Here is a 24,494-nt window from a genome sequence, read left to right as displayed (position 1 = left end):
AGAGGTGGGGATTTCCTTAAGGAGGCATGAGGTGGAAGTGTGAGAACTGAGGGAACGCCCTAACCCCAAATATTATTTTACACAAACAAGACAGTCCAACAGCTTCTGGCTCTGATTGAAAATAAACTGGGCTTTCTGCAGTTCTTTTTTTTTTCTTCCTTCGACCAAATATGCTCTGTTCTGTTTTCCCCCCTCCACACCGGAAACTCTACTTATGATTTTTAAATGGTCTAACTGGGGAGAGGAAGCTGATTGGCTGGGGAGAGAATTCCACACTCGGTCCATATCCCACTGGGCCGAGAGTCAATAGAACGGCCCTCTGGGCTCTGGGCAGCGGAAGACCGGACAAGCCACGAAGTATTTATTTTCTGTGGCTTTGCTCAGGCCTCCGCAGACGGAGTTTTTATTGAATCTGGCCCCAAAACTGCTGGGATTAGGCCTTGCTTGGCTACTCGGAGAGAAATAAGTGTTCTCAGAAAAAAACGTTGCCCTCTCCTGCCCTCTCCTTCTTTGCCTCTTTTCCACTCTCCCCACGTGGTTTCTTTGTTTAAAAGTTTTCCAAAATTTGCTCTTACGGAGGAAGAGAGTCATGTTTTTCTGAGCCTCCTCTGGCCCTGTGGTTGGCATCCATCTCAGGAGCTCCTGCTGTCCCCCAGCCAGGCTCTGGGAGGAGAGCCTCCCTAGGACGTACCCAGTGGGCCCCAGGAAGGCCTGCCCAGCACTGAGGCCCCGTGAGGCCGGCAGCAGGGTCCTCCCCAGGCTTCCCCCTACAGCTCAGAGCTCGAAGCAGGCGCCAGGGGAGCCTCCGTCATTGCGATGCAGGCCCAGCCTCACGGAGGTGACAGGTAAGGGAGGATGCTGAGCGCCCAGGGCTGATGGCAGGCCTTCCCAAGGTCACGTGCCCTTTCCCAGCAGGGCCAAGATCAGAATCAGGCAGAGCTGAGGTCCCCACCTGGGGCTCTGGGGGTTTCTGTTGAACCCTGGGAAGTAGGCTCCTGAGTGCATTAGGATGCTCATGACCTGACACCAAAAACAGCCTCTCTGGCTGTACCCTGGGGCTCTGGCCTGGCCCAGGTCTCAGTGTCCTCAGGAGGCCTCTCAGGACCCTCTCACAGGGCCACTCAGGGGCTGTGACAGGGGATGGATTCCATTTGGGAACCACTACCACCCTGCTGGCAGCAGAGGGGCCAGGCACTGATGGGGGCACTGAGGTGCCAGGCCAGGCAGCACCCCAACCCCAGCTGTGCCCCGGGCCATTTGCTCTGCTTTCACAAACTTGTCTTCAGTGTTATCACTCTTAAGGCCGAATCTAGGAACCAGGTGGGCTAACTTCTGTGACTCATTCATTCATTTATTCACTCAACAAACAACTGCAAACAAATAAAATAGCTGGCAGAAGAGAGTGCTTTGGGACCCCAGCAGGGAGTGGCCTGGCTGCTACTCCCCTGGGGCACTCGCAAACCAGAGATGGAAGATCCTCAGAGGAAAGAGACCACTACCCAGGGGCATGCCTCTGCCTGTGCTTTGGCAGGAAGACTCAGACTGTGGGGTGCATGGAGCCTCATGGAGAGGAGGGGTTGGAACCCGCTGCCAGGCCCGGGTTGGCCTCTGGTTGGCAGGCAGGAAGACAGCATCTCTGGAGAAAGCACCGAAGTCAGACGAACATTGCATCTGTAGAACAGAGACCCTCCTGGCACGTCGGATGGACCAGCGTGTGTGAGACCTCTTTTGACACAGGCTGTGGCATCGAGCCAAAGATTTGCTACATGGACAAAATGCAGCCGCACTGGGTCTGGCTGTTTTTTCCTCTGGTTCGTTGTTCCAGCCTCGAAGGACTGTCTGTGTTGTGGGAGGAGGCGCTGGCTTATCACTGGGGTTTATTGTGGGGCTATTAATAATGAGCGTGCCCCCCTGCTCCAGGGGTGGGGGGACAGGCTGGGGCCAGCCAGCCCGGTCCCTGGAGCCCCTTCCTCCTGCCAGCCAAATTCCTCGGAGCCCAGGGGATAAGATTAGCGGTTTCTACTTCCCAAAGGCCCAGCACTGAAGTCTTATCCAGCTCCAGCCTCCTCAACTCGGGTGGGGGTGGAGCCGGCCTGCGATGGGAGCTCAAAGACCCCAGTGAGGGGCCAGGCCAGGGCAGGGGAGAAGCCCCCATTTGGGACTTGAGTCCCGAATCCTTGGTGCCACTCTGCAGAGCCTTCCTTCCCCTCCTGGCTTCCAGGCCCCTATTACTCTCCATCCTGTCAATCCTAAAGACGATTCTAAGAGTGGATACCTGGTGCTCACACAGGAAGGGCAGGAAGGAGAAAGGGCAGGGAAGCCAGGTCTGGACACAGCCTGAGAGGCCCCACCTGTCCTGGGCCTTGTCCATGTCCCTATCCTTGCTCCCTCCACCCCCATGTCCTCGCAGCTGCTCTCATTCTTTCTCTGGCGTGGCATGCTGGGGCCTGGCCTCGGGACTGGCCACCTGCCTGGCCCTCCATACCTGTGGCTGGTGCCCCTGGTAACCCCTCATACACCCTCTGCCTGCCTCGCTGCTCAGCCAGACCCCACCTGCCTCTCACCAAGTCTTGTCGGAGCAGAGACGCTGCTGAATTTGCAAGGGACACCCCCCCCCCCCAACCCCAGCCCTCTGTGAGCTCTCCAAGGGCTGTTCTGCACAGCACCTGGGGATGTGGGCCTGCCTTGAGGCGTTCGGTTGTTTTGTGTGCGTGCAAGAAGGGTCTCCACCGCAGCTACTGGCTCCTGGGCTGCACGCGCAGCTTCGGAGAAGGCAGCAGGGCACAGAACTGATGCTCGGTATTCACAGACTCATGCCGTGCATTTAAAATCCCCTGGGATCAGGCATCAGGTGCTCTGACTTCTGGAACTGACTTGACTGCCTTGTGCTGTGTCACCTTGGGAAAGTAACCTAACCTCTTGTAGAGTTCTCGCTTCCTACTCTGGGAAGAGATTAGATTAGCCTATCTCTGCAGAACCTGTTAGGAATGAGGCCAGAAAGAGGCCGCAGGTCACAGCAGGGTCAAGTCATTCCTGAGTTCCTCTTGGGAGGGGTGCTTGGGCCACCCTGCCCTGAGGCTGGACGGGATCCTTGTCCTGCCTGCCGTCTCCAGATTCCTAGCAGATGATGGTCTCCGCCGGCCTCCCAGCAGCTTTCCTCCAGCAAGGGGGCCACCATGTCGACTCTGACCCTTCCCTACCTTCTCCTGAGCCCTGAACGGCCAAGCCTGCTGGCCTCCCACTTGGAGCAAAGACTGGCCTGAACTCGGCGACCCCAGTGGGCTCCCCTCTCTGGGCCCTATTTAATCCAAGGACAGACGTGGGCTGAGGGATCTTCAGGTGACCCTCCAACTTCCTGATATTGGAGAGGGGCTTTGGGGTCTATTTGTGGGCTGGCCAATGGCGGTGACTTTTTTCCAGCACAGGACCCCAAGCAGAGTGGTTTTCTAGAAGCGCTGGGGTCGCCTGGAGGCCTCCCCGGTGGCCAGGGGAGGGAGGGGCCTGAGTGGATTTTGCTGGGTCAAGACTTGGGGCTGGTTGGGGGGGAGGGCGGCCCTGCCTGGAGTAGACAACACCCAGGGCTTGTGAGGGTTGGAGGGAGAAGGAAGGAGCCACATTAGGATGGAGAGGCAGTGTGGCCAGCTCGGCCCGAGTTTAGCCTCCTCTCGTTACTAACCTGAAACGCACAGAGTCCCACACCTGGCTTCTGCTCTCCCCACACCGGTGGTTTCCACCCTGGCAGGGTGAATCGCCTGGAGAGCTTTGACAGGACCCACCGCAGAGACTCTGATTCCGTTGGCCTGGGGTGCGGCCTGGTTGAGAACTTAAGCCTTACCTGTCTCCAGGTGAAGGGCACCTTCTCCAACACACCTCCCCTCCCCCCGGACCTGAGCGTTCTTCCTCCCCTTGGTTCCTGCCCAAGGACACATTGCTCACCTGGGATGACTACTGACACACCTGTTCTCTCCTGCAGGTGAGGGGCAGCCACCTTACCCGGCCGCCTGACCCAGGGAAATGAAGTAGCATCTTCTGTTCAGGTGGGACCAAAGGCTCATACACACCTGCCCCTCAGCCTCAAGTTCAAGCCAGATACACAGTGGGAAGTCATGCTCTGTCCCCTCTCCACTCCCGTGTCCAGCACTGGCTAGACAGTCCCCTCCACCCCCCACTATCCAGACAGCTACCTCCCTGGCAGGAAGAAGTGTGGGAGATGATGGGCGGCAGCTGCTGGGCAGGGCCAGTTCTGAAGGCCAGGCCAGCCTGGGGTGTCCACCTCTGCACTGTCCCGGCCTCCCTGTGGTCTCCAGCCTTTATCATCCAGTGGCTGCTTGTCCCATTGGGGACCTCTCAGTGATGTTGATGCTGTGGACCATGCCCTCCTCTGGCTCCTGCCCTGGCTTCTAGAATGCCTCCTCCCCCAATCCTCCTCTCCATGGATGCTTCAGTCTCCTCTGTCACGTGCCCCAAATGCAGGGTCCCCTGGGGCCTGTCCAACTCTCCTAGGAGGGACTTATTCCAAACCATAGCTTCAAATGCTGTGTGTACCCCGACTCTTACCTCCAGCCTGGACCTCTCTTCTGAGTTCCAGACCCCTTCATCCAGCCGCTTACTGAACCTCTCCCCTGGTGTCTCACACACATCCAACACGTCCACCCACCAGCTGCCCCTCCCCTGGTACCTTGTCTCAGAAAGCGCATCTTCATCCACCTTGTCCTGTCCTCTTCCTGCCCACCCCCCCGCCACTAAGCTCCCGCTTCATTTCACCACCTAAGTTCTACTCCATCGACTTCTCTCCACCTCCCTCCACCAGCCTGGTCCAGGCCACCACCATTTCTCACCCAGAACCTGCAACAATCTCATTAACTGAATTTCCTACTTCCCCTCTCCTCGCCCTTCAGACCTTTCTCATGCGACAACCACTGGGAACTTTGAAACGTGGGAGCCTCAATATACCACTTCTCTGCCTAACACCTCCCTGGGGCTCCCCACTGCTCTTAGGACAAAGTCCCCTTTCCGGAGGTTGGCCCTTGCTTCTCCCAGCCCCTTTCTGCCCTCATCTCCTACTCCCAGCTCCTTCTCCAACCCCTCCACCCACATTCCAGCCTTTCCTTCTCCTTAGAGTTCTTCAACCTACCGTGGTTGACACCTTTTGAGACATCACACCTGCTCTGGAATGCCCTTCCCCTCTTTATTTAGCAACCTCCTATTCATGCCTCAAAACCTCACTTAAGTGCCACTTCCCCTAGGAAGCCTTCCAGGACCTCCCGGTCTGTGTGCAGGAGCGACTTGGACTGTGTCTTGGTGTTTCACAGTGTGGAGCACATCTTCTGCTCTGGCCTTCAAGGTGGCAACTCTTCCTGTTGCCCATGGGGAATTTGGAGCCCTATGGGGGGGCCACAGAGTGTTCAGATGAGGGGAGAGAGATCATCACGCAGCCCTTGGGTTAACAGAGTGTGGTGGGCAGCCGACACTGGGTGGGGCTTTTTGGTGGGGACTTGTCAAACTTTTTTGGGACAAAGAAGGCAGAGCCTGCAGTGTGAGCTTTGCCCACATCTCAGGTGAGGACTTGGTGAGCAGCCTTCTCAAGTAAGAAGCAGCGGCCCACCCTGGGGGAGCTCTCCGGGGTGATGCTTGTGTTCTGCATCTTGCTGGGGTTTGGGTTACACGCTGTATTCATTTGTCAAAACTCAGCGAACATACACTTAACAGTTTGCGCATTTCATTGTATATATATTTTATATTAAAAGAAAACACACTTTGAACAAATACTGAACCCTAGTGAACGATATGCATGCTGAAGTATTTAGGGGGAAATGGACTGATGTCTTTGATTTATTTTGAAATGTGTCCTGAGAAGTATGATGGATGGAGAGAGGATGGGAGATGAATAACAAAGCAGGTACAGTCAGATGTTAATGGTGGAGTCTAGGCGGTGGGTAAAATTTACAAATGGTTGTAAAATTCTTTCAACTTTGCTGTATGTTTGAAATTTAAAAAGTAATTGTATAACGAAACGCTGGGGTGAGGGGCCAGCCCCGTAGCCAAGTAGTTAAGTTTACGCACTCTGCTTTGGCGGCAGGGGGTTCACTGGTTCGGATCCTGGGTACAGACCTACACACCACTCATCAAGCCACGTTGTGGCAGCATCCCACATAGAAGAATTAGAATGACCTACAACTAGGATATACAACTATGTACTGGGGCTTTGGGAAGAAAAAAAAAAAGAGGAAGATTGGCAATAGATGTTAGCTCAGGGCCAATCTTCCTTATCAAGAAAAAAAAGTGCTGGAGCGAGAAAGCCAAGGTCCAGGGCTGGAAATGGTGCAGGACAGGAGATGCTTCCCGGCTGCTCCTGGACAGTGCAGCCCCAGCTTCCCGGTAGGAACCATCCCAGCTCCTCTGAAGGGCCTGGAGACTGTGGGGGTTTATAGTTTGCTGTTACACCAGCGGTGTAGACTGGATGTGCTTTCTCACAGAGCACAGGCCCTGCATTTCCAACAAACCCCCAGGTAAAAGACTAGGGGGGCTCTACCTGCCTATTGCAATCCAGATCAGGTAAGCAGTGCCCCCCTCGCGGCCCCCAGCCCCTAGCAGAAGGTTCCTTTAATGTGACTTCTTTCTGCTCTGGGGGTGATGGTCACCCAGCAGGATCCTCAGTGTCCTTGAATCCCCCCACTGCACGGTGAGCTCCCTGCGGCAGGAGCCATGGCTGATTTTTCTTTTCATCCCCAGCACTTGGCATGATGGCTAGATCGTGCTGGGGGCTTGGAACTCTCTGCTGGGTGAGGGAATGCTCTCGGCTGTCTCCTGCCACCCAGCCTGGGTGCTCTGACAGTGCACGGAGCCCAAGGTGACGCCAGCCCCCAGCAGCTGCCAGCAGACACCCTAAACTTGCTTCCCAAGTGGGGAAGCTCAGAGCCGCTCTGTCCTACGTCAGGACGCAGCTGCCAGTCTGGCCCTCTGGGTGCTCCAAGCGGGCCCCACCCCTCTGGCATGACTCCTGTGGCTCCCAGCAAGCTCCATCTGCCCCAGCCACGCAGCTTCAGTCCTGCCCTCTACCTGCACCTGACATGTTCCGGCCCCTGCGCCTTTGCTCATTCGGTGTCCCCTGCCTGGAACACCTTCTCCACCGCTCCCGCCTATCTGAACAAGCACCAGCCTCCATGGCCCTCCGCCTCCCCAGCCAGGGCGACAATTATCTCCTTCGACTCATCCGTTGCCCATTGGCTGTCCGGCCCACCAGGCACCAATCAAACAGTATTATTAATTAGTTATCAGGCATTCCCAGTGACTTCTTTCGGTGTTTCCAGCTGATCGCTCAAGGTCTGCCTGTCACCACCCCCCAGCCCCCCCCCCCGCCCAGGGCTCAGCACGGTGTCAAAGGGGGACAGACACCCTGGTGAGCTGGTTGACAGAGACAGCGAATCATCAGGGACAGGGTTTCAGGCCCAGGTCCAGGCCCAAGCCAGGAGCCATTTTTATGAATGAAGCATCTGAAATTGAAACCCGCCAACACGAAGACAGAAGCAACGCCGCACGTTGCTTGCTGCCCTCCAGCTGGAGACATGTGGGTGGTAGAAGCTGAATCTGGGGGTTCAGCCTTCTCCAGAGCCTCCTCCTCACCTCCTCCCCCACCTGGAAGGGGTCTCACACTGGCCCGCTCCCCATCTCTCCCCGAGCTGCCTTCTGTAAAGTGATCTTTCTATATTTACTTAAACTTCTATTTAAAGAGGAATTCCTCATAATTACTCAGCCACTGAGAGCTGACACTGTTTAGCTCTGTTTATTTAGTTTCTCCTGGTGATTGGCAAAATGTCCTCGGTGGCTTTAAAGAGCAGATATAGACGAATGACCTGTTCGTCATAAAATAAAGTATGATGTTCTTTTCTGTCCTCATGGGAGATGGCATGTGGAGGGGACGTGCCTCGCCATTCCCATCTCATAAAAATGCTAAATCCAGTCATTTCTGAGGTCGGATGAATGAAGCAGTTTTATAATTTTTGAAGGGCACCCGTGTCACCTGGACGTGAATGGTACGGTATACGATGTGTGTTCAGCACACATGCCATAAAACGCTTCTCGTGTACGCACACAGACAGTCACACCCACACACAACCTCACCAACAGCAAAGGGCAGACGGGCCAACGCGGGGATGAAGCAGGGATGAATACATCTATTTTTTTCTTCAAAAAATTTAATTGATATTTGGCTTTTAGTCCAGTAGTGAAACTAAAATAGTAAGTTATTTATGTAGCAATATTCCCAAAGCACTTCCCTCTCTGCTCCCAACCCCCCTTCAGTGCCCTTCCACCCCGCCCCCCACACATGACCTTTCAGAACATTCAGGGAGAATCCTGCTGTGACAAACCCAGAGAGAAGAGCCGAGCTGCATATCATTCGTACAACTTTGTCCGGGAGCTGGACTCAGATGCGGCTAGCAATTTGGGGATTTGGGGGAAATGGTGTCTCGCTGTGTGCTCTCCAGTTATTCCCAATAAGTTTGAAAGCACACAGGCAGTGGGGACAATTGTCAGGCCTCCCCAAAAGTGACCTGCCCAATAACAGCCCCCCAGTTCCCATGAGCCCTTCTCTGCACTGCCCCCCCACCCCAAGCCCTCCAAGAGCTGCCTGCTTGGGGGATGGCCTATGTCCACACCCATTTCTCATCCCTCCCCAACGTCTGCCCACTGGCCAGTCCCTGAGCTGAGCCCTTGGCACTGGGGCAGCTTTCGGGGGCCCCAACACCTTCTCAGCGAGTGCTTCTCAGACAGCTTGTGTGGCTGCATTTGCCCTCTGCAGTCAGACTGTCCCTTTGAGGGGGATGGGGCCTGTGCCTTGAGCCCCTGTAGTGTCCCCGCATCACCTGGTACATAGAGTGGGGACCAGTGTGGAGTCGGGGGGGGGCACAGCACATGCTTGTTGCCTTAATGCAGCACCGCTCAGGAGACCAAGAGCTGTCTGTTGTCAGGGGCCCTTCCTGGAAATATCCTTTCTATGCGGCCCACACTGAGGCCAGTGGGAGAAGCCATCGGACCCTACCACCTGGCTTCCCTTTCTGAATCCACCATGGCATTGCCTCAAAGCCGTGAGCAGATCGGAAAGACAGAGCACAGGGCGGACACTGATGCCGGCCCAGAACTGGACCTTGGATCGGCTCCTCTTTTCCAAAAATGGTTGACGGGGTGTCCTCCGAGTGCCAGGCTGCTCTCCTGTTTGTGAGGATCCTTCCTTCACTTCTTGCTCTTTCAGTGTCCTTGCTTCCCCAAAACCAAGAGGACCATTTCTATACAAGAGATTGGATGAATGAAGATAGCACGAGGATAGAGGACCTCCCCCCATTCTGAAAGCCAGCTGTCCTTAGCCACAGCCATAGGGCCCCACAAACATGCTTTGCAGGCCAGGGGACACCCTGCCAAGCCGCCCACTGCCACAGCCGTGGTCCTTGTCCCTCCATGGTGTCCTCAGCCATTTATTACCCACTTCCCTTAAAGGCCTGCTAAAATGCAAATGCTAATAGAGATCCACTAAACCATGTCCAGCTCTTAAACTCCAGCTTGAATGAGTATAGTCATTCAACAAACATTTATTGAGCATCTCCGATCTGCCAGGAGCTCTGATTAACTGTCAGTACACAGAGCAGGTGGATCGCTGCTTCCATCGTGTCTACAGTCTAGCACAGGGGTTCCCAAACTTTAGGTGCATCAGAATCACCTGGGCAGGCTTCTGAAATCACAGAATGATGGGTCTGCACCCCAGAGTTTCAGATTCAGTAGATGTCTGGGGTGTGACCTGAGAATTTGCTTGTCTAGAGAGTTCCCAGGTGCTGCTGCTGCTGTTGGTCTGGGGGCCACACTCTGAAAAACACTGGTCTAGCAAATCCTCGAAGGAACAGGACCCGGGGCAGTGATTTAAGGAGAAAAGACTAGTTGTCCAGAAAGACACAGGGAGCCTGAGAAGCCAGCAGCACGTGGCCTACTGACGCTCATCCTCCCAGAGCCTGGAGGTTTCATGGGAAAAGCCACTACACTGGATGGCTTCTAAGGTCCTTTCTAGGTCTCCTTTTCTGGTGGATGGGTGAATCGACATGAGGGAGGGGCAAGGCACTTCAGGAAGCGGGCTTGTGAGCCAGGGTGGGGAGGCTGGGGCAGAAGATTCTGGAAACCCTCGAGGTTGGGCTAGTGTTGGAGAAGAGGAAGCTTTGAGCCTTGCTGCCTCCCCAGCTTCTCTTGGCTTCGGCCTCCTCCTCCTGGGCACCACCCCGCCCCCAGCCCTCAGACGCTGCGGTGGCCTGACCCAGGCCAGAGAGACCTGGGGGCCTTCGCTACCCACAACACCTACGGTTTTAGAATCTGGAGAGCAGATGCCTCTGCTTGCTAAGCAACTCATGAAACAAACAGTTTGCTTCAGGGCTTTCTTTTTTGAAGCTGACTTTGTTGTTGGGGTGGGGAGATGTGTGTACAGATAAGCTTCTCAAAGTGATGACATCACAAGAATAATAAAAATGCAACTTTGCACTCTGGGCCTTTCACCTCTGAGGCATGTTCTTCAAAATAATCTCAGGTCCGTTCCCTTATTACCAGCTCCAGGAGCTGGGGCTGGAAGGCGGGGAGGGCTGCCCGCGGGCAAACAGGAGCCTCTGCCGCCACTCTCTGAAGGGCTTGGGGCAAGGCGCCTCACCTCCCAGAGCCTCAGTTTCCCCGTCTTAAAAATGGACCAAGCTATGTGGTTTTCAGATCTCTGCCTGTTCCCAATTACATACATAGAACTGGTTTTAACTGGATGTTTGACAAAGCTTGGCTCAATGGAATTTTCAGTGCAGGAGTGTTTATTGGAAATGAATTTGACCTGGATACGCAGCAGTAAATTCTCGTCTTCTGTTATAGTAAGGGGTTAAAGGTTGCTCCAGGTTTTCGGGGGCCCTGAAGCTTACATAATTTGTGAGGGCGTCTCCTCAAGAAAATAATACAGAATTACTAACTGAAATGAGGTGCAGGGGCCCAGGCTACGAGACGCTTCTTAGCACACGTTATACCCCCTCCATGTGTGGTTAAAGGCCCACTGTTGTCCGGGGCAAATATCAGGGTCTGAATCCTGGAGACTCTTGAGACTGTCGTGGGCTTGAGTTGGCACTTTGCAAACCTGAGTGTCTCCCGCGCCCATCCTGTCCTGGCCCATGTTTTGGCCTCGACAATGCGGTTGCCAGGCAACCGTCTATCCTATAGGAATTCACACTCATTCTTCCAAGCAGACGCACATTTAATTTCAGACCCAGAGTGCTCAGTGACGCGGGGTGTCACCAGCCTGCGCCCTCACAGAAATAACCCGAAGCACTGAGTCAAAAGTAGCTGGGAGAACTGATACCCACATTTGATCTTATTCCCCTAAAATAGCTTGGTCCTGTTTATGGGGCTGCTATGAGAGAGGGGACATGGGAGCCTGGCTGTGCTCAAGGCTTCCTCCCCCCTCACCAGGCGCTTGCGTCTCTGTGGCCATCGCCAGAGACACTTGCAGTGACTCAGGGCCCTGGACATGATGTAACACCCCTGGCTCCCAGGCGGGGTGATGGGGAACGTGTGACAGCCTTGGAATTCCAGGCGGGACCCTTGGTGCCTGCCTGCCAGTTCTTGACCAAGGTCAGGTGCAGCTGAGAGCTGGACTTAAGGCTCGTGGTGGGGCTGGGGAGGGCATCCCCTGGGCCAGACCTCCCAGTGAGGATGGGACCAGGCCTTGGCCCCACAGGAACACACATCGGTCCAATCTCTAGAGCAGCGGTCCTCAACCTTGGCCCCACACCAGAGTCTCCTGGGGAGCTTTTAAAGATATAGATTTGATGTAATAGTGAGATTCCCATGTGCAGCCAAGGTTGAGAGCCAGGGACTCCCGCCCAGTGTCATCCTCTGACTAGCTGCTGGGCTGCTTTCTGTTGGCAAGTGTGTCTGGGGCCCTGGGTACTTACATCCCAGGGCCCTCTCATGACTTGAGCAGAGTTGCCTGTCCTGTCTGGAACCCACATTCCTCAGGCTCCCAGGCCCTCAGCCAGGCATCAGGTCTTAGCTGCCGGCCTACTATACGCCCTGCCTGGGGCCAGGCTCCCCTCGTGGGTACACATGGCCTCCTAGGGGGCTGGGGAAGACATAAGATGTCTTGGAAGGTTCTGGACTGAGACTGGGGTGGGAGAAGGTGGGGCCTTCACCAGGTGATGGGTGATGAGAATGGAGGCAAGATTTGGCTGATGGGCTTTGAAAATATAATCAAGGCAGCATTCGTTTTGGTAAACAAAGAGTGTTAAGCTCCCAAGCAAGCAAGCATAGGCTATCCGCTGAAATCAGATTTTGGAATTTGTTCATCAGTTTATTTTTTATTTTTATGTATTTATTCAAATATATATACATTTTTGGTGACTGAGCTTACACTTGCCGCCAATCTTCCTCTTTTTGCTTGAGGAAGACTGGCCCTGAGCTAACATCTGTTGCCAATCTTCCTCTATTTTGCATGTGGGACACATGCCGCAGGGTAGCTTGATGAGTGATGTGTAGGTCTGCACCCAGGATCCAAACCCACAAACCCTGGGCCATGGAAATGGAGCTTAACCACTATGCCATGGGGCCGGCCCCCATTTTTTATTTTTTAGTGTGGTAGAAGACCCATAATATAAAATTTAACCTCTTGGCCATTCTTTTTTTTTCTGAGCAAGACTGGCCCTGAGCTCACATCCATGCCCTTCTTCTACTGTATACGTGGGACGCCTACCACAGCATGGCTTGCCACGTGGTGCCATGTCCGCACCCGGGGTCCGAACCGGTGAAGCCTGGGCTGCCAAAGTGGAATGTGCGCACTTAACCTACAAGGGCAGGCCCCTTGGCCATTCTTCAATTTACAGTAGACAGTGCTAAGTATATTCACACTGTTGTGTCACAGATCTCCAGAACACTTTCATCTTGCATGACGGAAACCCCATACCCCCATACCTATTGAACAACAACTCCCCGTTTCCACTCCAGCCCCTGCAACCACTGTACTGCTTGTTGTTTCCATGATTAAAACTCAAACTAACGGTTTAAATATTTTTGTTGCACATTTAAGAATTGTATAGTAATAAGTAAATTAAGACATTTTAGGCAGCTCCTTTTACACTAAATTTATCACCCCCTTCCCCCCTCCAACCCTGATTATTGTTATTGGTATATTATCGCTGCTTTGAGTGTGTCTTCCTGATGGTTCATGATTTTGACTACTCTGGATATTTCATGTAAGTGGAATCACACAATATTTGTCCTTTTGTGACAAGCTTGTTTCATCAGCGTAATGTCCTCAAGGTTTATCCATGTTATAGCATGTGACATGATTTCTCTCTTTTTAAGGCTGAATAATATTACCTTGTATTTATATACCACATTTTCGTCATTTTTTAATCTGTCAATGGACTTTGGGCTGCTTCCACCTCTTGGTATTGTGAATAATGCTTCAATGAACGTGTGTGCAAATGTCTCAAGACTCTCCTTTAAATTCTTTTTTTTTTGAGGAAGATTAGCTCTGAGCTAACTACTGCCAATCCTCCTCTTTTTGCTAGGGAAGACTGGCCCTGAGCTAACATCCATGCCCATCTTCCTCCACTTTACATGTGGAACGCCTACGACAGCATGGCTTGCCAAGCAGTGCCGTGTCCACACCCTGGATCTGAACCAGTGAACCCCAGGCTGCCAAGGCAGAATGTGTGAACGTAACCACTGCACCACTGGGCTGGATAAATACCCAGAAGTGGAATTGCTGGATCGTATGGTATTTCTATTTGTAGTTTTTTGAGGCACCTCTGTACCGTTTTCCATAGTGACTGCACCATTTTACCTTCCCACCAGCAGTGTACAAGGGTTCCAATTTCTCCACATCCTCACCAACACTTATTGTTTTTTTTCTTTCTTTTTCATTGTGGGTATCCTAATGGGTGTGAGATGATATCTCATTGTGGTTTTGACTTCCATTTCTCTAACGATTGAGCATCTTATCATATGCTTGTTGGCCATTCATATGTCTTCTTTGGAGAAATGTCTATTCAGGTCCTTTTCTCATTTTTAAAGTCAGGTTGCTTGGTTTTTTGTTGTTGAGTTGTAGGAGTTCTGTATACATTCTAGATATTAACCTTTTATCTGATATATGATTTGCAACTATTTTCTCCCACTTTATAGGCTGCCTTTTCCCTCTGCTGACTGTTTCCCTTGCTGTGCAGATCATCGGTCAGAGTTTAAACACAATATGGAGTTGGCCGAATAGTCAAAGAGCACAGAAGAATCAATTAATTGAACTTCCTGTAACAAAACTCAGAACTCAAAATTGAGATAAAAATCAAATCGACATTACACCTACCAATTAATTCAGGTAACAAGTCTACAATAATACGTTTTTAGTGCACTTTTTAGAAAAGGAGCTGGTTGTTGGGGGTCGACTCTAAGATTGTGCCTCCACACCTCACATGGCGTCACACGGAGATGGTCTGTCCTCCGGGGAAGAAGGATCTAGATCTTCATTCTGGGGAAGAAGAAAGTGCTGGGGGCTTCTTGGTTGCGCCTAGCCTCCTGCAACCCCACTGGTGGTAACAGGGGTCTGGGACCCTAGGGGAGCCTGGCCCAGCCCTCAAAGTTGGAGTAGGGGAAGGGTTCACTTTTTGTGTCAACTTGACTTGGCTAAGGGATGCCCAGAGAGCTGGTAAAATGTTATTTCTGGGTGTGTCTGTGAGGGTGTGTCTGGAAGAGATTAGTATTTGAATGGGTAGACTGAGTAAAAAGATTACCTTCACAGAGGGTGGGCGTCATCCAATCCACCAATCCACTCTGGGCCCCAAAAGAACAAAAAGGCGGAGGAAGGGTGAATTTGCTCTCTGCGTGAGCTGGGGCGTCCTCTTCTCCTGCCCTCGACATCAACGCTCCTGGTTCTCGGGCCTTCAGACTCAGACCCCTGATTCTTGGGCCTCTGGACTTAACGCCTGTTAGTGGTGCTCTAGAGAAGCCTGACTAATACAGGTGCTTGGGGGCACACAGGGCTTCACTGCCAGGGCTGAACTAGCACAGCCACCTGGACACCTCTAGGCCCCTCCACAGGCCTCTGCCCCCGGGGGACCTGCTTTCCCTCACCTGTGCCCACCCCCCAATTCCTAAGTCTGCCCCAAGTGACACTGGCAGATTCAAACCTGCCTCAGGTCCCACCAGGCTCTCCTAGTCTCCTTTCTTCTTTGCACCTTCGCCTCCTGTCTCCCTGAGGCCATCTGGGCCCGCTCCATTGGGCCAGCTTCAATCCTAGTGATGCCCAAGTGGAAATGTGAAGGGACGAACCCCAGACCAAGAGTCTGAGACCTCAGCAAGTCACGTAACCTCTCTGGGCCTCAGTTTCCTGTTCTGTAGAGTGGGAGTGATTTCTCTGCCCTGTCAGGTGCCAAAGGCTGAGCTGCAGCCCTGAGCCAGGTGCTGCTGGTGACGGAGGACACAGCCCTGGGTCGGCTGTCAGTCAACACTCAGCTCCATGACAGTTCATGAAACAGTCGAATCCAAGGCTCGGAGGAGCCACAGCCCCAGGCATGTTCCTGAGGGGCCTCTCCCACCTCGGCCCAGGAGAGGCGCTCTGGGAAGGCGGCCTGGAGCCCTGGGGCCTGCCCTACCTTGATCACTAACTTGCCTTTGGTCTTCAATCAGTCACTTGGCTGCCCTGGGCCTCCGTTTCCCTCATCTTCAAAGTGGAAGTAACGACACTGCTTTCATCTAACTCACCACACAGATATAAACATTTCTTTGGTCTATTTAAAAGTTACTGAGATAATATATAATAAATGTTGGCTATAAAAGGTTGGCCATGGCGAGCCCTCTTCCCTCTTTTCCAGGGCTGGCAGTGAGCGCCCCTTCCTTGCATTCTGGGGCATCTTTGTCCCCACACCCCTGTTGGTGTGTACCCACCCTGCGGGCCTTTCTTCAGTCTGTTGTCTGACTGACTTTCCTAACTCACTGCCGTGCCTTGGAGGGCTTTCCACGGCGGCACGAGGGGCCTCCTTGTGCTTTTTGAGAGTCCTTCCAGAGTTGGCAAGGAGTACACTGATTCCACCAATCTTCTTCTGACGGAAAAGTACCCTGAAAAGATAAAGCCCTCAGAAAACATGAGGGATCCTGGGACGGGGAGAGGAAGGGAAGAGAAGGTGGAGGTGGGGCAGAAGAGGGAGCTGTTGGGTCCTTTCCATGTAATTCCATTCTGTCTAAGAGCAGTTGTCGCAGATAATTAGATCTCCACCCCCTGCATGGGCCCAGTGAATTGGGCTGCTGGGGTGGGGTAGCTGGGGGGCCTGGTGGAACAAGGGGCGCCCTGTGGCTGGGGCCCTCCGTGGCCTTCGGAACCCCTGGATCCGGGGGTCCAGCCTGGAGTTTTTTCTCCCTTATGCTCACAGGCTGTGACCCCTCTAACGAGGCCAGCAGCATCATGGCCTTTGGCATAATGAAGGTTGTGGCTGGGCCTGGACACTACACCCTTCCTGGGCAGAGTATGGACCTTCAGGGGGTACATGGGCCTTCTGGGAGTGCATGGGCCTTTGGGGGTTCCTGGGCCTTCGGGGGTGCATGGGCCTTCAGGGGGTGAATGGACCTTTGCGGGTGCATGTGCCTTCAGGGGGTGCCTGGGCCTATGGGGGTACATGGGCCTTTGGGGGTGCCTGGGCCTTTGGGGGGGTGCATGGGCCTTCAGGGGTGCATGAGAGAATGGGCTCAGGATGGAGCTTTCTCAGGACCTAGGCCCCAGGGTGGAGACCCGCTCTGGACAGTCTCTCCTCAAGGGCCTGCGATGTGCATGTTTTACTTGAATCTGAGCCTGCCGCAACTGAGACCTGGGGCCTGCCTCTCCTGTTTCTCTGGGGCAGCTAATCCCTGGCAGGGGTGAAGGGGGCTAGCGGGGGGCCTGAGAGGGAGCCAGGAAAGGAGAAAGAAGGTGGGGTCAATCAGGCAGTCTGTGGGGTACTTAGGGGAAGACACCCACGTACCCCCGACCCAGCACACTCCCGGCTTCACCACCGCGAGCTAGCACATATAAGGCATGGGAAACAATTGTATCATAGGGCCTAGTTAATAAGTTACATTAGTGACACATGGTGAGCGACAGGGCCGTCGGCTGTTGAGTGGGGTAACAATGTTTTCCCTTCCCCCAGTGTGCGTTTGTGAAGAATGAGAACGAAGAATTTCGGCAGAAACACCTTGTAGCATCTAAAGAGCTTTCTATGTGCTGGGGTACCCCCAACCCTGCCTCAAGGGATGGGGTCGGCTGTCATTTCTCCAAGGCCCTGACAGCGCCTGGTACGTAGTCTAGCCCAGAGCTGGAGCTCAACAGATGCCAGAAGGAGCGGACTGGGTCAGTTATGGACCTGAAAGAAGGATATGAATCAAAACAACGTCCCCGCGACTGACTGGACCCAGCGGTTGGCCCTGGGTCCTCACCTCCTCTGATCTGTCAGCAGCATTTCAGGAGGGCCAGCCCCCTCCCTGACTCGCCAGGCACAACGCCCCTGCCTTCCCCTCCCGCTGCCTCCTCGTCCTCCTCTTCCCCTCCCTCCCTGGCTGCGTGCGTCTCTTCTCTCTGCCCTCTTCGGTTAGATGCCCTGAGCTCGTTCCTTGGGCTCTGCCCTCCTTCTGCTACAGGAAAGAAATCCTGGTGGTCTTATCCAATCTCAGCTGTCAACTGCCAATGCCCGCATTCCTCCTCCCGCCCAGCCGTCTCCCCTGAGCTCCAGGCTCATACACCCAACAGCTTCTTTGACCTCTCCACACGGACGGCCAAGGACCTTATCGAATGCCGCAGGCCAAACCCCAACTCCTGAACTCCCCCAAATTCCTCCCTGGGAGGGCTCCCCAGCTTGGTCAATGGCAACTCCATCTTTCTGGGACTCAGGCTAAAGCCCTTGTAGTCATCCTTGACCTCTCCTCTCTCTCACACCTTATGTCCCATCCGTCAGGAAATCCCATCACCTCTGCCTTCAAAGCGTAGCCAGAATCCGCCCACCTCCACTACCACAGTAGGCTCATCGGAAGATTTCCATTACTCACTAGTGTCCCTGTGTCTGCCCTTGTCCCCTGCAGTCTAATCTCAACACAGAAGCCAGAGCATCCTCTTAAAACGCAAGCCCATCACGCCTCTGTTCCAAACCCTATACCCTCCAACGGCTCCCCATTTTACCCGGAGTAAGACCCAAAGACCTGACAGTTGTCCGTGACAACGATTCTCAAAGCAGGGTCCCCAGACCAGCTGCATGCATGCCTGGGAGCCTGTTAGAAATGAACATTCTCAGGCCCTGCCCCAGACCTGCTCAGTCGGAGGCTCTGGGGGTGGGGGAGCCGCAGTCTGTTTGGTAAGCCCTACGGGTAGTTTGGATGCACACAAGTCTGAGAACTACCGGTCTAATAATGACTTACCCCATCTCCCTGACCTCATCCCCTCCCCTCCTCCATCAGTTACAGCCATGTGTCACTTAAACTCATTCTAAGAAGTGTGTTGTTAGGTGACATTGTTGTGTGGACATCATAGCGTGTACTTACACACATCTCGATGGTACAGCCCGCTTCACATCTAGGCTCTATGGTACTGATCTGATGGGACCACCGACATATATGTGGTCCATTGTTGACGGAAACGTTGTTATGCGGTGGGTGTCTGAACTCCATTCCAGCAGAACAGGCCCCTTGTTGACCCCCAACCACTGCAGACATATCCCTGCCCTACGGCCTTTGTCCTGGCTGTCTATGCTGCTCACTATCTCACCTCCTTCAAGTCTTGGCTCAATGTCACCTTCTCAACTGGGCCTTCCCTTCCCACCCTATTAATCAATTAATTAATTAATTAATTTTTTGAGGAAGATTAGCCCTGAGTCAACTACTACCAATCCTCCTCTTTTTGCTGGGGAAGACTGGCCCTGAGCTAACATCAACGCCCATCTTCCTCTACTTTATATGTGGGATGCCTACCACAGCATGGCGTGCCGAGTGGTGGCAGGTCTGCACCCGGGATCCAAACCTGTGAACCCCAGGCCTCCAAGAAGCAGAACATGTGAACTTAACCACTGCACCACCAGGCTGGCCCCTATTAATTTATTTTTTAAAGATTGGCACCTGAGCTAACATCTGTTGCCAATCTCATTTTTTTCTTTGTTTTTTTTTCTGCTTTTCTCCCCAAATCCCCCCAGTACATAGTTGTATATTCTAGTCGTCGGTCCTTCTGGGTGTGCTTCGTGGGACGCCGCCTCAGCATGGCCTGACGAGTGGTGCCATGATCTGAACTGGCACAACCCTGGGCTGCCAAAGCAGAGCGTGCAAACTTAACCACTACGCCACAGGGCCAGCCCTGATTCCCACCCTATTTAAAACTTCAACTCTATTTTTCATTATAGCATTAATTACCTTCTAATGTTTCATAAAATTTACTAATTTATGACAGTTCTTGCTTAGAGGCTAACTTCTCCCACTAGAATGTCAACTCCTCTTGGCCAGAGGTTTGTGTCTTGTGTTCACTGCTCACCCTGAACGCCAGTCAAGGCACCTGGCTCAGGGTATGTTTGTTGAATGAATGAATGAAAGTCAACATAACCTCAAAGAGCAAAAACTATCATTTATTGAGCACATGTTTTGTTCTGATCTTTTTTCAAATATTAGCTCTAATTCTTTCAAAATCCCTGTAAGGTATGCAGCATGATCTCCATTTTATGGCTAGAGAACTGGGCTCAGAGAGGTTAAGCATTTTGTCAGAAGTTGCCCAGCTAGAGGGGTTGGTGTTTGGTGTCTCTCTGATTTTGAAGCCTCATCTCTTTCCCTGATACCAGGCAGCTACTCTCATATGCCCTCTACCTGTCCCCCAAAAGGCCACTTCAGCCCCCAGCAGGAGGTGACACACAGCATGGACAAACCCAGCATGTCCCAGAAATATACAGCACATGGTAACACAGGACCCAGCCCACCGGGACCCGTCGATCTGTGGATGAGGGCACAGAGAAGGGAGTGCCTGGTTCCCCGGAGTCTGCTGGTGTTGAGAAGGGGGCTGGGCAGCGGGTGGGCTGGTGTGGCGGTCAGGCCACCATCCAGCTCTCTCTAGATTGTCATGTGGCCCTTTAGAGAATGTGCCCCTTCACCCAGTCTCTAAGCAACCGCCTTCTGCAGCGGGTGGAAACGATCCATTAATGATACGTTAGGAAACCCTTACTGAAAATAATTGCACCCTCCTCTGAGCGCGACGTGTCAACACACGCTCGGAGGATCGTCATTTCTGGCAGAGCCCAAAGGCCAGCCCCCTGCCTCCCACTCGCTCTTCTCAACCTGGCATTTCTTCTGCACACAGATCCTCTTTCTCCTTTTCCTGAGATGGGCAAAGTGGGGGGCCCCCCCAAAATCCACACCCCATCTCTTTTACAAACCACACGACTGAGCTGTCACATGGCTCAGAGGATGAACACCACGTTTCCAGAAGGTGTGAAATCAGGGCTGCTCTGGGAAACCCCAGATGGATGTCATTGCACCTCTGGGACCTGATCCTGACTCCCAGGGTGGGGTTTGCAGAACCATCTGGGGCTTCGGGCTCAGGCAAACCCGGGCGCCAATCCCTACGTCACCTTGAGCTAGGCACTTGACCTCTCTGTGCCTCAGTTTCCTCATATGTAAAACGGCCTTAACAACTTTGAAGCATTTTGGTGATTAAACGGCATTTAACTGGTGGGCCTTCTCTGTAATGAAACCAGGCACGTTGTAGGGGCTGCATGTACGTGCTTGACACTCTCACGGGACAAACGTAACTTGATAGTGAAATGTAACATACGCAGCACAACTGAGTCATGAAGAAATTTGGAAGAGGAGAGAGATCCGAGTGGGCTGGGATAATGAGGCAGAGCTGGGTGGATTTGCAAAGTCAGAGGGACAGGCGGGGAGATAGCGAGGGCGGGTCTGACCAGAGAGAGAGAGAAACACTTAGCAACATCCAAGAGCATCTCCTTCGCTTGCTTGGCACCAACCTCATCAGGATTCAGGCTCCCCGCGGACTGGAGTCTGTCTGGTTCTCTGTCCTCCCGTTGCCTGCCCACAGCAGATGCTCGTAGATAGCCGTTGAAGGAAGAAAGGACAAAGATGAGATGTGCCAAGCAAGGCCCCTCACGCAGGCTCTCAAACCCCAGGCCTCGGAGCCGACTTTGGAGGGCGTGGGAGATGAGAAGCATTTTGGTTACAATGGGTATGTGTATAAAAACGCTTCTCTGTACATTCCTTCCAGGGGAGAGGTCTGGAAAGATGCACCCTAAACTGGTAAGAGGGGGTCTCTGGAGAGGGGAGGGAGAGTGAGGGTTTTTAAAATTTTACTTTATATACGTCCCCATTGTTTGAATTTTAAAATAACAAGTACTTTCTCAATTTTTTAAAAAAGTCAACAAATTTTAAGAAAATTCGGAAGCCCTGGGGCAGAGGAGCGAGGAGGCACATTGGTCCGTGCAGGGTGGCTCCATGCGGAGGTCGGCTGGAATTGTCCTGGAGGAAGAGGCCAGTGGCCCGCCCGCTCCTGCAGTAAAGGCGAGGGCCGTGGGTCCCGGAAGATAAGCAAGTTGCTGGCTTCTCTGAGGGACAGTGCACTGGACAATCCAGGGTTTGTCCAGCCTCCCAAGGAAGGCTGATAGCCATGGAGGGAGCGGAGGATGATGGCTCGCCCTTTCCTTGCTCCACGTGGGTCACGGCTGGAGGGAGAACGACCCACACCATCAACTGCTGACTTTGGGGCCCTGGTTAAGACCACAGAGGGACCTGTAACCTCTAAGAAGCAGATAGCTACCACTCACGCCTACATGCACATCCCCTTTCCTTGTAAACAAGGCCTAGATCCAACCTTCCAAGGCCATGACAAATGGCAGGCAGGGCATTCTCAGAGGCAGGGCCAAGGGCAGAGGCCCCTGGGCACCTGCAAGGTGAGTGGCATTGGTCTGGCGGACAGGGTGGACTGGCCACTGTTCTAGGAAGGAGAGCCCAGAGGCTGAGGCCGAGGCCAAGGCCTGAACCAGCAGTGGGTTTGGCAAGAGGCGCAGGCTGGGGAAGGAGGGCTGGAGGGAGCCAGTGCTGCAGAGCCCAGACTCTGCTCAGCGGCTTCATCCTGATGGCCCTGGGAGAGAAGCAGGGCTCCTGCTCTGTGCATTTCAGAAACATGCACCCTGGGGAGGCCTGAAGAGGAGGGCAGGCGGCTGGCCTCCCTACTGAGGACTACGCCCCGGAGCCCATCCCCAGCCGCCTCCTTTCAATTCCACTCCCTGGAAGTAACAGTTCCAAGTCTCTCTCTCTCTCTCTCCCCTCCATGTAGTGTTTTTATTCTTTTCTTTTTTATTTTTGAGGAAGATTAGCCCTGAGCTAACATCTGCTGCCAATCCTCCTCTTCTTGCTGATGAAGACTGGCCCTGAGCTAACATCCGTGCCCATCTTCCTCTACTTTATATGTGGGACGCCTACCACAGCATGGCTTGACAAGAGGTGCCATGTCCGCACCCAAGATCTGAACCGATGAACCCTGGGCCACTGAAGCAGAACGTTCACACTTAACTGCTGTGCCACCGGGCCGGCCCCGTTTCTATTCTTTATTATTGTTTAGCTTTGATTTTTTCCCCCAAAAGTTTGGCCTCACCTCATACAATTCCTCTACGACTTGCTTTTTCACTCAATAGCAGAAGATCATGGAAATTCCTTGTAAGGAATATAATGCTGAAATTCACAGGGGGAGGTACCAGCATTTATTGGAGCAACATGTTACTAATGGGCACTCACGTTGTCCCTAATTTTTTGCTAATTCAGACAAAGCTGTGCGAACGTCTTTCCAAAACCATCCTCGTGAGCTTGTGCAAGTGCTTTTGTGCAATATTTCCCCGACGGGGAATTGCCGGGTTGAAAGGTAGGTGTATTGAAGCATCGGAGAGCTGTAGCTAAATTAACCCCTAAAAAGGTGGCACCGATTTACCTTCAAACTGACGATGCTGTTTCCTCACATCCCTCCCAGCACTGTGTATTATCAACCTTTTTTTTTTAAGATTTTTTTTCCTTTTTCTCCCCAAAGCCCCCGTACATATATTTTGTATATATTGCATATTTTGTATATATTGCATATTTTTAGTTGTGGGTCCTTCTAGTTGTGGCATGTGGGATGCTGCCTCAGCATGGCTTGATGAGTGGTGCCATGTCTGCACCCAGGATCCGAACCAGCGAAACCCTGGGCCACCGAAGCAGAGCAAGTGAACTCAAACACTTGGCCACGGGGCCGGCCCCCTATCAATGTTTTTAGTTCCAAACTGGTAGAGGAAAACCAATCTCTCACTGGAGTCAGTTTGTATTTCTTCTGATTACTGGAAAGAATAAGCATCTTTTCATACGTTGCTTATGGACCATTTTATCTTCTTTTGGGAATTTCTTCTCCCTTTCTTTCTTTGCCTTGATTTCTATGGGGTTATCTTTTGTTCCTCGAGTATAGATTCAGGATGCCAACGCTTTATATTTTACATATGATGCAAATAAATAATTTCTCCTGGTGTGTCATTTATCTTTGAACTTGGTTTATGAGGTCTTTTTTCTTCCTCTCTTTCAGTTTCTAAGTAGCTGAAGGGCCCCTGCTTTCTGGGCGTCCCACACCTCTTAAGTCTTACCCCTCAGGGTAAAGATGATGAAGACTCAGACCCTGTTGGCACAAGACGCCAGCTCAGGGGGGCTTACCCCGAAAGAGGCATTTTGTGAGGCAGAAGCACGGGGACCCCAGGCCTCTGGCTGCCCCCTGAACAGTACCCCGCTCCTGCCTGCCGAGTACCCCCAGGGCTGCAGACACGCTCCCCGGTCCACCGCTGGTCCAGGAGGGAAAGTGAGCAGGAGGCTCAGGACAGGATTTGCTCTGCGTCCCCAGACGCCATCCTGCTGGGAGAGGAGAGGGCAGGGCAGCACTGGCTCCAAGGCGTCCAGATAGGGGAGATATGTTAATGGACTTTTCCGGAAGGAGTGGGGCTCTGGCTCCAGTGGACAAATCGACCGACCACAGCACAAGTCCAGTGCAGACGCCAGCCTTATCTCCCGGGCCTCTGGAGGGCGCCTCCGGAAAATGGGTCAGCGGAGGATGCCTCGGGAGTAGAGCCTCCCACCTCAAGGCCAGCCCCGCTCAGCAGTAATGGCCTCAGCTGCCCTTTATTTGTTAAACATTTGGGTTTTTCTGTATTATACGAGTGCTTCATATTACATACAAAAGTCGCAACCATCACAGAAAAGGACCACATGGGAAGTGCCCACGCCAGGCCTGGGGTCTGTGTGGAGCTGATCAGGGCTCCTCTCCCTTCTTAAGTCTCTTTCCCCAGCAGTTCCAAAACGGCATCCACATCATCCCAATTTTCAGATGTTTTGGCATAATGTTACGTATAATACTTCCTAACAATCTAAAAGTCTTATGCTTATCTGTGGTTGGGCTGCCTTTCCCGGGCCTATTGTTGTGGGTTGTTTTT

General features: G+C 52.9%; 1 long non-coding RNA gene across 1 annotated transcript; it reads left to right on the top strand.

Annotated features, from left to right (window-relative positions):
• Positions 1-631: 631 nt before the first annotated feature.
• Positions 632-16,025, top strand: LOC139045764 (uncharacterized). The gene is made up of 3 exons (XR_011504852.1): positions 632-845; positions 3,974-4,037; positions 13,572-16,025. It is a non-coding gene; the product is annotated as an uncharacterized lncRNA (long non-coding RNA).
• The last annotated feature ends 8,469 nt before the right edge of the window (positions 16,026-24,494 follow it).

The sequence above is a fragment of the Equus asinus genome, chromosome 7 (genome assembly GCF_041296235.1).
Source record: "Equus asinus isolate D_3611 breed Donkey chromosome 7, EquAss-T2T_v2, whole genome shotgun sequence".
NCBI classification, from domain to species: domain Eukaryota; kingdom Metazoa; phylum Chordata; class Mammalia; order Perissodactyla; family Equidae; genus Equus; species Equus asinus.
Note: the sequence above shows the minus strand (reverse complement) of the source record. Positions and strands in the feature narration are given on the sequence as shown.